The 14,088-nt window shown below is 41.7% G+C and overlaps 1 protein-coding gene across 1 annotated transcript in view; it reads right to left on the bottom strand.

The window, feature by feature from the left end:
- SORCS3 (sortilin related VPS10 domain containing receptor 3) overlaps window positions 1-14,088 on the bottom strand; it is a 673,703-nt gene that overhangs the window by 229,329 nt on the left and 430,286 nt on the right. The window lies entirely within an intron of this gene.

The following is a 14,088-nucleotide window of genomic DNA, read 5'->3' as shown; positions in this document are numbered from 1 at the left end:
ATATGGGAGGGCTTGGTTGGGCTACGTAAGTCTGCAGAGGGAGTTCGCTGGGTTGTGGCAGTATTTGTCACAGGCAGGAGAGAAACCCAGGTCACACAGTAGAAGAGAGCTATTTCCAACATGCGCCTACAGTCCCACACTTAGACAATTTCAGGAAACCCTTATCTTGGCCACTGGTGGGGACAAACTCACCCAATATTCCTCTAAGCTCTGGGTACACAGCCAAGAGCTTTTGTCCTCAACTACTATTTTCCTCTGCCCTTGTTGTTGCTGCTGTTGTTAGGTGCTGTTGAGCCAGTTTCGACTCACAGTGTCCCTAAGTACAACAGAACGAAACACTGCCTGGTCCTGTACCATCCTCACAATCATTGTTAGGTTTCAGGCCACTGTTAAACTGCTTTGTCAATTCATCTCATTGAGGGTCTTCCTCTTTTTCTGCTGACCCTCTACTTTACAAAGCATGATGTCCTCCTCCAGGGTCTAGTCCCTCCTGAAAACATGTCCAAAGTACGTGAGATGAAGACTTGCCACCCTCGCTTCCAAGGAGCACTCTGGCTGTATTTCTCCCAAGACAGACTTGTTTGTTCTCCTGGCAGCCCATGGTATATTCAATATTCTTCGCCAAACACATAATTTTAAGTCATCAGCTCTTCTTTGGTCTTCCTTATTCATTGTCCAGCTTTCCCATGCATATGAGGCAAGTGAAAATACCATGGCTTGGGTCAGGTACACTTTAGTCCTCAAAGTGACATCTTTGCTTTTTAACACTTTAAAGAGGTCTTTTGTAGCAGATATTGCCAATGCAATGTTATTGTTAGCTGCTGCGAAGCCAGCTCCTCCACTCATGGTGACCCCATGCACAATGGAATGAAATGCTGCCTGGTCCTGCACCGTCTCCATGATCACTGGCTGATTTTCAGAAGTATATAGCCAAGCCTTTCTTCGAAGCCATCCATCTTAGTCTGGAAGCTTTGCTGAAACCTGTTCAGCATGACAGCAACACACAAGCCTCCACTGACAGACAGGTGGTGGCTGTGTGTGAGGTGTATTCGGCTAGGAACTGAACCTGGGTCTCTGCATGGAAAGCTAGAATTGTACCACTAACCCATCAATGCCCCCTTTCTCTGCCCTTCAAAAACCAAAACCAAACCCAGTGCCATTGAGTCGATTCTGACTCATAGCGACCCTATAGGACAGAGTAGAACTGCCCCATAGAGTTTCCAAGGAGTGCCTGGCGTATTCAAACTGCTGACCCTTTGGTTAGCAGCTGTAGCAGTTAACCACTACGCCACCAGGGTTTCCTCTCTGCCCTTAAAAAAAAAAAAAACTTGCCCTTAGGAGATATAAAATATCTATACCTTAAAGACATTTAGGGGGAAAAAAAAAGAGGTTTTTCACCTAGCCATGTTATTCTTTTGCAAGATTTTTCTTCCCTTCTTGAAGATTTCTAGCCATAGAAGCTTCATCTCTCTTATAAGGCTTACATCTTTCATTCCTTTATTTAACAACAAGCGATCAAATGCCTATTAAAAACCAAGCACCATTCTATAGGCTTGGGATGTATCAGTGAACAAAACAGACAAAAAAATCTCTGCTCTCAGAGACCTTATATTCTAGCAGAGACTGAAAACTCGTACACCTTCAAGTCCATAGTGTAACGAGTACCATAAGGAAGGTATAAGAAAAACAGTATTGTTGTGTTCTTTCGACACAAATGTATGTTAGTGGCACTGAACATACATAAGAAGTTTCTTTGCTTACCCAACGAGAATTTTCCTGGTTTTTACTGAAACAGTTGACCTTCTTAGTCTAACTTATGTTTTCCAACTTTTGATGAAGCCATGAGTTCAAGAAATGTTTCACTATCTTCTCAGTTCTAAGAAAAACACAGTGCAAGTATGATAAAGGTTGGCAAATGACATTTCACTGCGATGTTGTAGAGAAAATAGGGAGTCCTGTGTCCGTGTTGAAATGAAGAACTCATGCCTCATCTAAAAATGGGCTTAACTGTTCCTTAGCTGAACAGGAAAGCTGAGCCAGTGTGAACGGGTTTGACAATATTTCAAGGGAAGCTGAATTTTTTAATTTTATGTGATTTTTAAATTTTGGCAACAAATTAAAAAAATTAAAACATAGTACAGGGTTATTAAAAAATATCTTGATTCATAAGCCAATTTTTCACCTGAATCTTAGTGTAGACATACAACTGACTGAAGGAGAGGTTGAACTATTTGACCTTGAAGTAGGGTTACCCAGTTGTTTAGCTAATATAAATACAGAATGCCCAGTTAAATCTGAATTTCAGATAAAAAGCAAATAATTTTTTTAGTATAAATATGTTCCATCTACTATTTCAGAAATGCTTACACTTAAAAAATGTGTTGTTTATCTGAAACTCAAACTTAACTGGGCATCCTGTATTTTATCTGGTAAGCTGATTTTAAAGACCCTCTCATTCAATTTCTAGGACTCATGATTATAAAACATATGTCCTATATGATATTTCATTGTTCTTCTTTGAAACTGATGTCACCAATGATATAAAATAATCTCATTTTTTTAATTCCTTTCTGTAATCAATTAATTCATTTCACTCATCTATTTTTTTTATTTAGTATTAATCGAGGCCCTCACATGTGCTAGACCCAGTGCTAGGTGTGATGATACAAAGATATATAACACAAGGTTCCCAATCTCAATAATTCAAAGCCATAAGGGAAAATCAACAGGTAAGTGCAACATAATGAGGCACCTGCCAATGGAAGAGAGAACAAGTACAGGGAGAATGCAAAGGAAGGAACGGTCAGTTCAGCTGGGTTGGGCAATGGGCCATGAGCTGAGTCATATGGATGAGTAGGAGCTGGCCTGAAGGATAAGTTCCCCCAAAACATTGTGGCTAACAAAGGTGAAATATCCTGGTCATTAGGAAAGATGCTGGAAATAAAACAGAAACATTATGTCATCCGCCTACAAAAGTACAATTCACTTGGCCCCAGTCACTGTACATATGTCTAACTGCCACATCCAAAGAGAGAAAGAGCAGAGGCAGAAGAGGGTCCAGACAAGGTCATCTAAATGATTCAAGAGGAAGGGGAGGAGATGACGCTACATGAGTGCAGGTGCGATGATTAAATGACTTAGCGATGAACTCTGACAGCGAAGGCTGTCAAAGCAGAAAAGTGTAGGGAAGTATATACTCGTTTATCAAATTTCAGAACATCTCCCCTTGGAGCCCAAAAGACACAAGATTACAAAACCAAAAATGAAGAACTACTTTTAAAAAAAAATTCATAGAACTCATTACTATAAAAAGGTGATAAGAAGGGGAGGGTGCCCTACAAACAGTACCAAAAAAAAAAGGTTTAAGATACAGCACATCTCCATGTTTTCCACGGAAGCATCTCCATGGTTGAAGGGAATAAAGCATTGCACCAGGAATCGGGATTTGACCTGAAGCAGTCTGACATACCAGCAAATATTTTCAAGTCTCTACTTGTCACCTTGGAAACCCTGGTGGCGTAGTGGTTAAGAGTTCGGCTGCTAACCAACAAGTCGGCAGTTTGAATCCACCAGGCACTCCTTGGAAACCCTATGGGGCAGTTCTACTCTGTCTTATAAGGTCACTATGAGTCGGAATCAACTTGACAGCTACGGGTTTTTATGTGTTACTTGTCATCTTAAAAGTCCATGTATATTTTGTATTCTACTCTGTAATACAGCTGTGCTTAGAATAAAGGTTATATTTCTTCACAAATCTTCAAGTGAAATGGACCCTCCAGAAAGACATTCTACATCTATCAGATTTCCCCTTCACCATTGCCCACCAGGGGTATGTTTTTGTTTTTGTTTGTTTAATTTTTTATTGTGCTTTAGGTGAAAGTTTACAGAGCAAACTAGTTTCCCATTTGATAGTGGGTATATAAAATGTTCCATGACATTGGTTTAATTCTCCACGATGTGTCAGCACTCTCCCCATTTCCATCCTAGGTTCCCTGTTTCCTTTCGTCTTCATTTTCTACCCCTTCCTGCCTTCTCATCTTTGCTTTTAGGTAAGTGTTACCCTTTAGATCTCATATAATTGATTGTTCTAAGGAGTGCATTCCTCTCGGGTGTTACTGTTTGCTCTGTGGGCCTGTCTATGGTTTGGATGAAAGGTGGTCTCCAGGAATGGCTTCAGTTGCAATTCAGAAAGGTATTTTAGGGCCATAGTCTCAGGGGTTCCTCCAGTCTCTGTCAGGCCAGTAAGCCTGATCTTTTATGAGAATTTGATTTTTTTTGTTCTACGATTTTTCTACTGCTCTGTAGGGACCCTCTGTTGTGATCCAAATCAGAGCAGTCAGTAGTAGTAGCTGGGTACCATCTAATTTTTCAGGGGTGCCTTTTTGAGCCCCAGTTTGGGGTGGAAGAGAAAGTGACAACAGAATGGCTGATCCACACTTAGGGACCAGGTGCTATTCTTGGGAATGATTCATTTAACTGTCTGAAGTACGTTTTGGTTAGGGTGCCTACAAGGGGGGACTCTGTCATCCTTGATGTCAATGACAATTAGCATCCTGGGCTTGATATAAAGATAGACCCTATGGGCAGAGTTTTCATTTAAGTCTCTTTAATTATCATGAACAAGAAGGAAAGCATGTAGTCTTGGATGATGCCGTACTTCCAAGAAAGAAATTCCTGTAGACCCTGTCAGTTACACAGCAAGGCTTATTTCTGCCACGACTTGTATGACTCTTCAGCCTTACCCTCCTGACTATGCCTCCAATTTCATATACCAAAGGTATACTAGATGATTTTCAACTTCCCAGGTGAGTGCCCTACTCCCTTGTAGGGTCTGTGCCCCTAAAGGCCCGTTGGAGAATGCAAAGTACACATGAGGCTTGCTGCATACTGTTCTATGCCCACTGTACAGCAGAGCACTCTCCCTGCACTGGACACACAGAAATTGGCTCGGATTTATACTGCAGATTCTACTCTGTCAAGTGGGTGACACTATGCTCATTTCCTACCCACCTTCTCTTCCCAGATTCTTCCTTCTCCCCTGATTTTCCATATTTCAGTCATTCTGGCCTTCTTTTGGCTCCTCAAACATGCCATGGACTCTAGTCTCAGGGCCTTTGCACATGCTGTTCCCTCTACCTAGAATGCTCTCTTCCCGTTCCACACATCCCCCTTTCCATTCATGTACTTAATTCCTACCTGTATGTCAGGTATCCACAGACATTGCACTTCCTGTGGGAAGCCCACCAATCACTTCCTGCCCCACCTATCAGATCCACCTGTCACATGTTATCATGGCTCTCTGTTCTCTTACTTTCTAACATTTATCAAAGTGTGAAATTATATATTTGTGTAAGTATATGACTGATATCAGCCTTCGTCTCTAGCTTGTGGGGATGGCTACTTTAATAGTCTCGAGTGTTTATCCCAGCACTGGGGACTGGAGAGTAGATGTATGGTATTTCTCCACGAATAGCTCTCCTTCCCTTTCCAAATCTGTCAAAATTCTTTCAAGGGCAGCTCAAATTCTCTCCCTTCCATGAAGCCATTTGTGGCCACATTTGCCTCTACTGATCTCTTTCTTCTCTCATATTTAACACTTAGTGTCCAAAACAGCTTCTGATAACAGGTTTCTCTTATTGTTGTTTGTCGTTAGGACCGTTGAGCCAATTCTACCCATAGTGACCCCATGTACAACAGAACCAAACACTTGGTTCAGCCACTGTGTCAATCCATCACGTTGAGGGTCTTTCCTCTTTTTTGCTGACCCTCTATTTTACCAAGCATGATATCCCTCTCCGGTCCCTCCTGATAACACGTCCAAAATACGTGAGGCCAAGTATTGCCATCTTTGCTTCTAAGGAGCATTCTGGCTGTACTTCTTCCAAGACACATTTGTTCATTCTTCTGGCAGTCCATAGTATATTCAATAGTCTTTGCCAACACCATAATTCAAAGGCATCAATTCTTCTTCAGTCTTCCTTATTCATTGCCCAGCTTTCACATGCATATGAGATTGAAAACACCATGGCTTGGGGCAGGCATGCCTTAGTCCTCAATGTGACATCTTTGCTTTTTAACACTTTGAAGAGGTCTTTTGCAGTAGATTTGCCCAATGCAATATGTCCTTTGAATTCTTGACAGATGGCTGCTTCCATGGGCGGCTTCCAAGGTTTCTCTTGCAGCACTGTAATTGTTTTTATTTAATTCATCCAAGCATCCATCCATTTATTCATTCACTCATGCATCAAAATCTCAGCTCACATAGATTAGAAGCTCATGGATGAGAGGAATCCCATCAGAAATACTTCTTGATTCCCTCCACAAAAATTGGCACTAGACAAGCCAAGAACACAGAATCAGAAAATCATAAACTTTAATATCTAAGAGTAGCCTTAGAGATAACCTAGACAGTTCTTTTCATGCATGGGAAATCTAAAGTTCAGAGAACCTAAGCGACTTGCCCAGAGTCACACATCTAGCAATAAGTTGTAAAGCTGAAATTCAAACACAGGGGGCCTGAATTCTACTCAACGCTACTTCATTGTACTGTGCTATAGTTTTTTGTTTTTTGTTTTTTTTTTTATCTCTTTTGTTAGCTGCTTGATTTTAAAAAGAAAACAACTTGCTATAACCTCCTAAGTATAATGGCTCATTCAGGTACGCCATGCGTGAATGACACTATACCTTGAATTTATCTAGCATCTTTATTTACAAATCATTTCCACAATTCATTTCACCCTGTTTTATACCAGTGAGTATTTTCTGAGTTAATAGTCACATAAGACGATCTTATAAACAATTTACATAGTATTTTGCAAAATCCATTCTTTTGTCTCCACAGTCCTATTTTCTTGACCATTTTCCTTTGCAATCAGATTCTATTCATTTTTATACATTATGATTCAGCAACGTCTCATACTAAGCAGAACCCTTTGAACATAAATGCTGGTTTTCCTCCGTGAGTTGACTTTATTTGTTCTGACCCACACTTTCCCCTCTTTACCTATGTTTTCTCTTTCCTTCATGGTTGCGGTTTCACATCACATCCTATTGTTCATATCCTACTTTCTTCCACTTTATCACCTACTTTCCTGGCTTTTCCACTCTGTCCAATTTGTCCTAACTATTTTCCAACTTCAGATTTGTTTTTCCATCCCAAAGGCATGAATCTAGAAGAGGTGGGAAGGATGTAAATCTCTTGGTTTTAGGTCATCCACTTAAATTACCATCTCTAAATATCAAAACAATAATATTCGCCTTCAGTGTGGAAAAAATGTAGACTGTATATATTTTATCCCTACCAGATGAAACATAATTTGAAACATACTTCCAGGTAGATATTTAAATATGCTAGTGATTTTACCATTAATATCTGGCCATAAAATTTAAGAGTTCATTCAAAACTCAAGATATTAAAAGAAAAATGATTCTTTTAGAGGGATAAGAAAGGAAAGAAACTGTTTATGGAAGGTTTGCTCCCTGGTAGGCATTTCTGTATATGTTGTCTAATTTAATTGACATAAAACAAATACCATTTGATAGTTATTTCTGTCTACACGTCCTGGAGAAGGACACGGAAATGCTGTGGGTGTTATGAACTTGCTCAAGATCCCAAAGCTAATTTCAGGGCATCTGATTCCAAAACCAGTGCTCCATTTCCAAACACCAGGTTGCCACTGAGAAATGAATGTTTTCAAGGGAACCACCTGGATTAGGAGGGAGCTCATAACTATTTCCTATGAGGCAACTTGTAGAAACTCGGATGGTTGGCACAGAAAATAGACCAGTGATGAAGGAGCTTTATGGCTGTTTTCAAATGTGGAGAAAGCTTGTTCTGTGGAAGGGCAAAGAGACATTCAGTGCTGTCTCAGATGGCAGAAGCAGGACCGAAAGACAAAATCCTAGACAGAAGCAAATATTGGCTTGATGTAAGAAATAGTATTCTCATGGTAAGAACTCCCTGAGGCCAGAATGAGCTTCCTCACATAGCAGAAAGTTCTCCAGGGAGTTAAGGGACATATTTCAGCAGAAGGATGAACACTTTGATTAAGGTGACATTACCAGGAAATTCAAGTGTCAGCTGAGTGTTTAAACAGATGAGTTCTTGAGTCCCTTCAGATACATGATTTCAGATTCCTCATCTAAGAGCAATAATTCTAGCAATAGAGCCCAAGAGGATATTCACTACTTATTCCCCTTAAAAACTTCTAAATTCTAGCAGAGAAAAAAAAATTATTTTCAAAAAATACTCAAATGTTGTGGAAAAGACCCATGTAGATTTACTGAAGCAGATTCAATGAGGCCTCAATTTTTCATGCTTCCCTGTTTCTAAGACCTTCCTTCAAGAGCTGGAATTTATTTCCTTACCCTCTGAATTCGGTTGCCCTTGCTACTTGTTTTGGCATCAGAATGCAGTAGAAATAAAAGTGACCTAGTTCTGGGCTGAACCCTTAAAGAAGCCTTGAACAATTCCAATCTTTTGGAAAACTGTCACCACTAGGTGAACAAACCTATGCTAGTCTGCTGGAGAATGAACCGAGGCCATCTTAGACCAGCACACAGCCAACCAAGATCAGCAGATCTGCCTGCGCAACCCACAGAAGACAAGAGACGCATGAGTGAACCTAGGTGAGACCAGAAAACTCACCCAACTGACCCACAGACTGGTGATCAATAGCTAATGTTTGCTGTTTTAAGCCCCTAAGTGTGGGAGGAGCTGGTTACCCAGTAATAGCTAGTTGATACACAGATCTAGATTCAAACCCTAGCTCTATCATGACCCAACTGGGTGGCTTTGAGGAAAATTTTAAATTCCTCCGTCTCTGTCTATATAAGTATGACGAAGGGCTTGCTCCAAAAGAGCATCTCTCATATTCCAGAGCTATCCAGGTACCTTGTTAAAAATGCATATTCTACTCCCCACCTCTAGAAATTCTGATTCAGTGGATCAGGAATAAAGCCCAGAAATCTGCATTTTAACAGGCTTCCAGACGATTCCAATATACATCCTGTGGAACCACACATTGAGAAACCATTCTAGGTAATTCTTAAGAAAATTGTCTAAGCTCATTCTCGGTTTTTCAGTCTACCTCTACCCCCATCGTAGGTACACGATGCTCAGCCAAATTCTGGGAGCTCCTTAGAGAGGGGAGTATCACACGCTTCCTCTAGGACCCAGTAGAGGCAAGTGACTTGATACTAAGTCAGAGACCATTTGGTTCCTGGGAACCCACCCCTAGCTCCATCACAGAAGCCATGGGCTTGACAAAGGAGATAGGCAGACTTACTACTCAAAATTGTCCTGTCCCACCGCCAATGCTAGAAACAATTGGATAATAAAAAGTACAACCTCAGCTAAAACGCACCATGATAGCTGGTCTGTGTGCCCTGAAAGTACAATGCATTTATTACACAGATAATTAGGCTTCTCTCTAGATAGAAAAGTGGTATGGTCTATGCATTATGCAAAGGGGACTTACCTCAGCCAGGCTAACCCTTACCCAGAGCCCTCAAACAGTGCTGATCTTAGGTTTCTGAAATGGGATGAGGAGGGAGTCTGGGAAAGGGCAGGATGATGGCATCTTCTCTAATGTTCCGCTGTTTCTAGCTTTCACGATGCAAATCAGAGGTTCTCAATTCTGTGTTAGAGTCACCTGGGAGTTTTAAACAACTGATGCCTGGGCGCCATCCCAGAAAAGTTAAATAAGAATCTATGGGAATGGAGCCTGGGAACAGGTATTGTAAATGTAGAGAATTCAGTACCATTGTCTAATGCAGGGTTTGGCAAACTATAATCCACCTGCTTTTGTAAATAAAGTTTGACTGGAACACAGCCACATTCATTTGTTTAGAGTGGAGCTGTTGTGATAGAGACCATATGGCCGGCAAAGTATTATCCAGTCCTTTACAGAAAATGTCTGCTGACTCCTGCTGTAAAGTACTGATCCTCAGTACCACAAAGGGCTCCTGACAGAGGAATTTTTTTTTTAATTGTACTTTAGATGAAGGTTTACAGAACAAACTAGCTTCTCATTAAACAGTTAGTACACATATTGTTTTATGGCATTGGTTAACAACCCCATGACATGTCAACACTCTCCCTCCTCAATCTTGGGTTCCCTATTACCAGATTTCCTGTCCCCTCCTGCCTTCTAGTCCTTGCCCCTGGGCTGGTGTGCCCCTTTGGTCTTGTTTTATTTTATGGACCCGCCTAATCTTTGGCTGAAGGCTGAACCTTGAGAGTGACTTCATTACTGAGCTACAAGGGCTGACAGAGGAATTTTATCCTGAATGTGACCAGGCTTGGTTTCACATCCCTCTAACCTACTTCTTGAAGCCTGTCCTCCAACACCAGGAGTCCAAAGTACATAATAACAATAACAACAAACACCTAAGAAGTATTTATGATGTGTCAGATAATAGGTTAAGTGGTTTGCAGCATCCCATTTACTCCCCACAACTACCCTGTAGAGGTGATATGGTTATCTTCATTTTAGAGGAGAAAAAAACCAAGCTTTGAAGATCAAGGCTAAGTAACTTGTCCAAATACACAGAGTAGCTGTGGAGGGAGGATTCAAACCATGCAATCCGATTCCATAGTCCGTGTGTGTAAACATTACACCAACCAAAAAGTTACAACATGGCAACATGGACCTTCTGAAGGAGGCTGTTGTGTGAGCTTGGGAGGGCTACTGGGGTGGGGAGGGGTATGCTAATATTACCTACCTTAATGGGCCATGGCAAGGTTAGCGATTAGCGTGATACCTAAGAAAATGAAAATCTATGGCAGACTGAAACTATTATTTTGTAGGGTTTTTTTTTTTCTGAGACATCCATAACTATATTTCATTTGTTCGTTCATCTATATATTCATTCAGTCATATAGTGAGCACATTCCATGAGCCAGGTGTGGTTCTAGGTGCTAAGATACAGCAGAGAACAAATGCTGGGAAAACACAGGTTGCTAATCTTGCCCTAGACAAAATTCCAGACTTCATGGAGTTTACATGACAGTGGGGGAAAAGGGCAATAAGCAGACGTATATACTGTACTGGGCTGGATAAACCAAAACCAAACCCACTGCCATTGAGTCGATTCTGACTCATAGCGATCCCGTAGGGTTTCTAAGGCTATAAATCTCTATGGAAGCAGGCTGCCACATCTTTCTCCCGTAGAGGCATTGGTGGTTTTGAACCACCAAGTAGTTAGCAGTTGAGAGCTTTAACCACTGTGCCATCAGGGCTACTGGGTTGAATAGTATTCCCCCAAATCCATGTCCTTCTCAGAACCTCAGATTATGACTTTATTTGGAAATAGGATCACGGCAGATATGATTAGTTATTTACAAGGTCATTAGAATGGGCCCTAGTCTAATATGACTGGTGTCCTTCTAAGAAGAAGATAAGGAACACAGTGACAGACATTATGAGATAAGATGGCCATGTGAAGGTAGAGGCAGAGATTGGGGGTATGCTGCCACAAGCCAAGGAATGCCTGGGGCTACCAGAAGCTGGGGGAGGCAAGGAAGGATCCTCTCTTAGAGACTTTGTAGGGGGGCGTGGCCTAGAAGACACCTTGATTTTGGACTTCTAACCTCTAGAACTCTGAGAAAGTAAATTTCTGTTGTTTTAAGCCATTCAAGTTTGTGGTAATTTTTTTATGGCAGCTCTAGGAAACTAATATTTTATATAGATCAAAAGATGGATGAACGAATGGATCAATGGACGGACAAACAGACAGAAAGACAGACTTCTTGTTTGTTGCCATCAAGTCATTTCCACTCATGGTGACCCCATGTGTGCAGAGTACAACTGCTCTATAGGGTTTTCAAGGCTGTAACCTTTCAGAAGCAGATCGCCAGGCCTGCCTTCTGAGGTACCTCTGGGTGAGTCTGAATGGCCAACTTTTGGTTAGATGTCCAGGGCTTAACCATTTTTGCCACCCTGATAGATAAATATATACCTGCAAATACGTATTACCAAACCAGTTACGGTTGTGTCAGTTCCAACTCATGGTGACCCCGTGTGTGTCAGAGTAGAACTATGCTCCTCTACGGGGTTTCAATGGCTGAGTTTTTAAAAATTAGATTGCCATGGCTTTCTTCTGAGGCACCTCTGGTTGGACTCAAACCTTCAACCTTTCGGTTAGCAGTTAAGCACATTAACTGTTTGTGCCACCCAGGTTATATACACAGTCATGCAGAAGTAGCTACTCAAAAGAAAATTAAAGCTGGGTAAAGTCAGGGAGCAAAACAAGGCTGCTATTTTTGCTCCGGCAGTCTGGGTAGACCTCTCTGAGGAGCTGGCATTTGAGCAGAGACCTGAATGCGATGTAAGAGCAGGTGATGTGAACATCTGAGAGAAGAGCAGCCTGGGAGGAAAGAATAGTAAGGGCGAAGGCCCTCAAGTGGGAGCTTTCTGGGGCATGCTTGGGGAGCATGCCAGGCCAGTGTGACTGGAGCAGTGGGAGACACACTGGGAGATGACATGAGAGTGAAAACCAGGGATGAAATCTTGTGAATGGGATGCTTAACCCAGAAAGAATCTTGGTTTCATTCTATGCACGATGGTAATCTCCTAAGGCATTTGAGGAAGGGCTGCCTTGGTCTGATTTAGGTTTTAAAGATCACTGGCTGCTCTGTAGAAACAAATGATGGGGAAGAGATGTGGAAGCAGCAAGACCAGAGAAGATGGAACTGTGGTGGTCCAGGGGAGAGGATGCTGGCTTGGGCTAGGGTGCCAGTAGTGGAATTGGAGAGGTGGAGAAATTTAAGAAACGTTCTGGAGAATGCAAATAGGGTTTGGTAATGGAATGGCTGTGGGGTCTGCGAGGAAAAAAGGGAGTCACAGATCACTTTGAGATGTTGGCCTTCAACTACTGAAAAGTGGAGGAGAACATGAGAACTGGTCAGATTCAGCATCTATTTTGAAGGTAAAAGTGACAAGATCTGCTGCTATATTGGCTGTGGGGTTTGAGAGAGATGACTCAAGGAGGACTCCAGGGTTTTGGGTCTGTGGAAAGGAGTGCTATTTATTGCAATGCAAATCCCAGAGAGAAGTCCCTTTGCTGAGTGTCAAGAGTTGTGTATGTTAACTTATTCTTCCTTAGGTTGTTTTTTTTTTTCTTTAATGAGACTGAGAAGAGAGGAAATTATACAGACATATCAAGCCCTTGTCAAATCTTTATAAATGACCTTACAGGTACTCCGTTAAGTGCCAAGGATAATGCAAAAACAGAACACAGCCACCCAGGAAGAGCTTGAAGCCTAACAGGTGAAAAGAAAATAGGTGATATTTACCAAAAAACAAAAAATTGGTTCATGTTCTGAAGCCAGAGAATACCAGGCAATGCCCAAGGCTACAAGAAAGCTTGCTGGAGTAAGATCTAAAACTCCTAATCTACAGCAACACCAGTTTCTCCAAAGACAGACCTGAGAAAGATGATTTTGCTGGTCTTAGAAACACACAAGCCAAGGATTTCAGAACAGGTGGTCTGGCTGGTGGTGCAACAGCTAAGCGCTAAGCTGCTGACTGAAAGTCTGGAAGTTCAAACCCACCAGTGGCTCTGTGGGAGAAAGACCTGGCAATCTGCTCCTATAAAGATTACAGCCTAGAAACCCTATGTATGGGACAGATTTACTCTGCCCTGTGGAGTCACTATGAGTTGGAACCAACTTGACAGCACACAATAACAACAAGAAGTCTGGCTAAGGTTTAAAAATTGCTACTCCTTAGAAGAAAGCTTAAGAGAAGGCTAACAGGGCAAGCCAACAGCCACATAACATTAAGTGCCCCATAAATGTCTTCCTGCTCAGAGGAAAACCCCCAGCTATGAGTCCAGGCATTCCTACATTCATTCCACCTGGAGAACTTGCTCAGAAGAGCCCATTGTTTTTGAAGTGTAACCAAGAACCACTCTGAGGGAGAGACACCAACAAAAGCCCTTCCTTATGTAAAAGAATCGCCTCCCCAAGCAAACAAACCACAGACTTCTCCAAGGTTTGAGCAGAGGGAAAAACAGCTCTCTAGAGGAAAATCCCTGTGGATGGCAGGATCCTTTTTCCTTGGCATTTGTTTCAACATTTTTCTC

Source organism: Elephas maximus, chromosome 16 (genome assembly GCF_024166365.1).
Source record: "Elephas maximus indicus isolate mEleMax1 chromosome 16, mEleMax1 primary haplotype, whole genome shotgun sequence".
Classification (NCBI taxonomy): domain Eukaryota; kingdom Metazoa; phylum Chordata; class Mammalia; order Proboscidea; family Elephantidae; genus Elephas; species Elephas maximus.
This window is presented reverse-complemented; position numbering and strand designations above follow the sequence as displayed.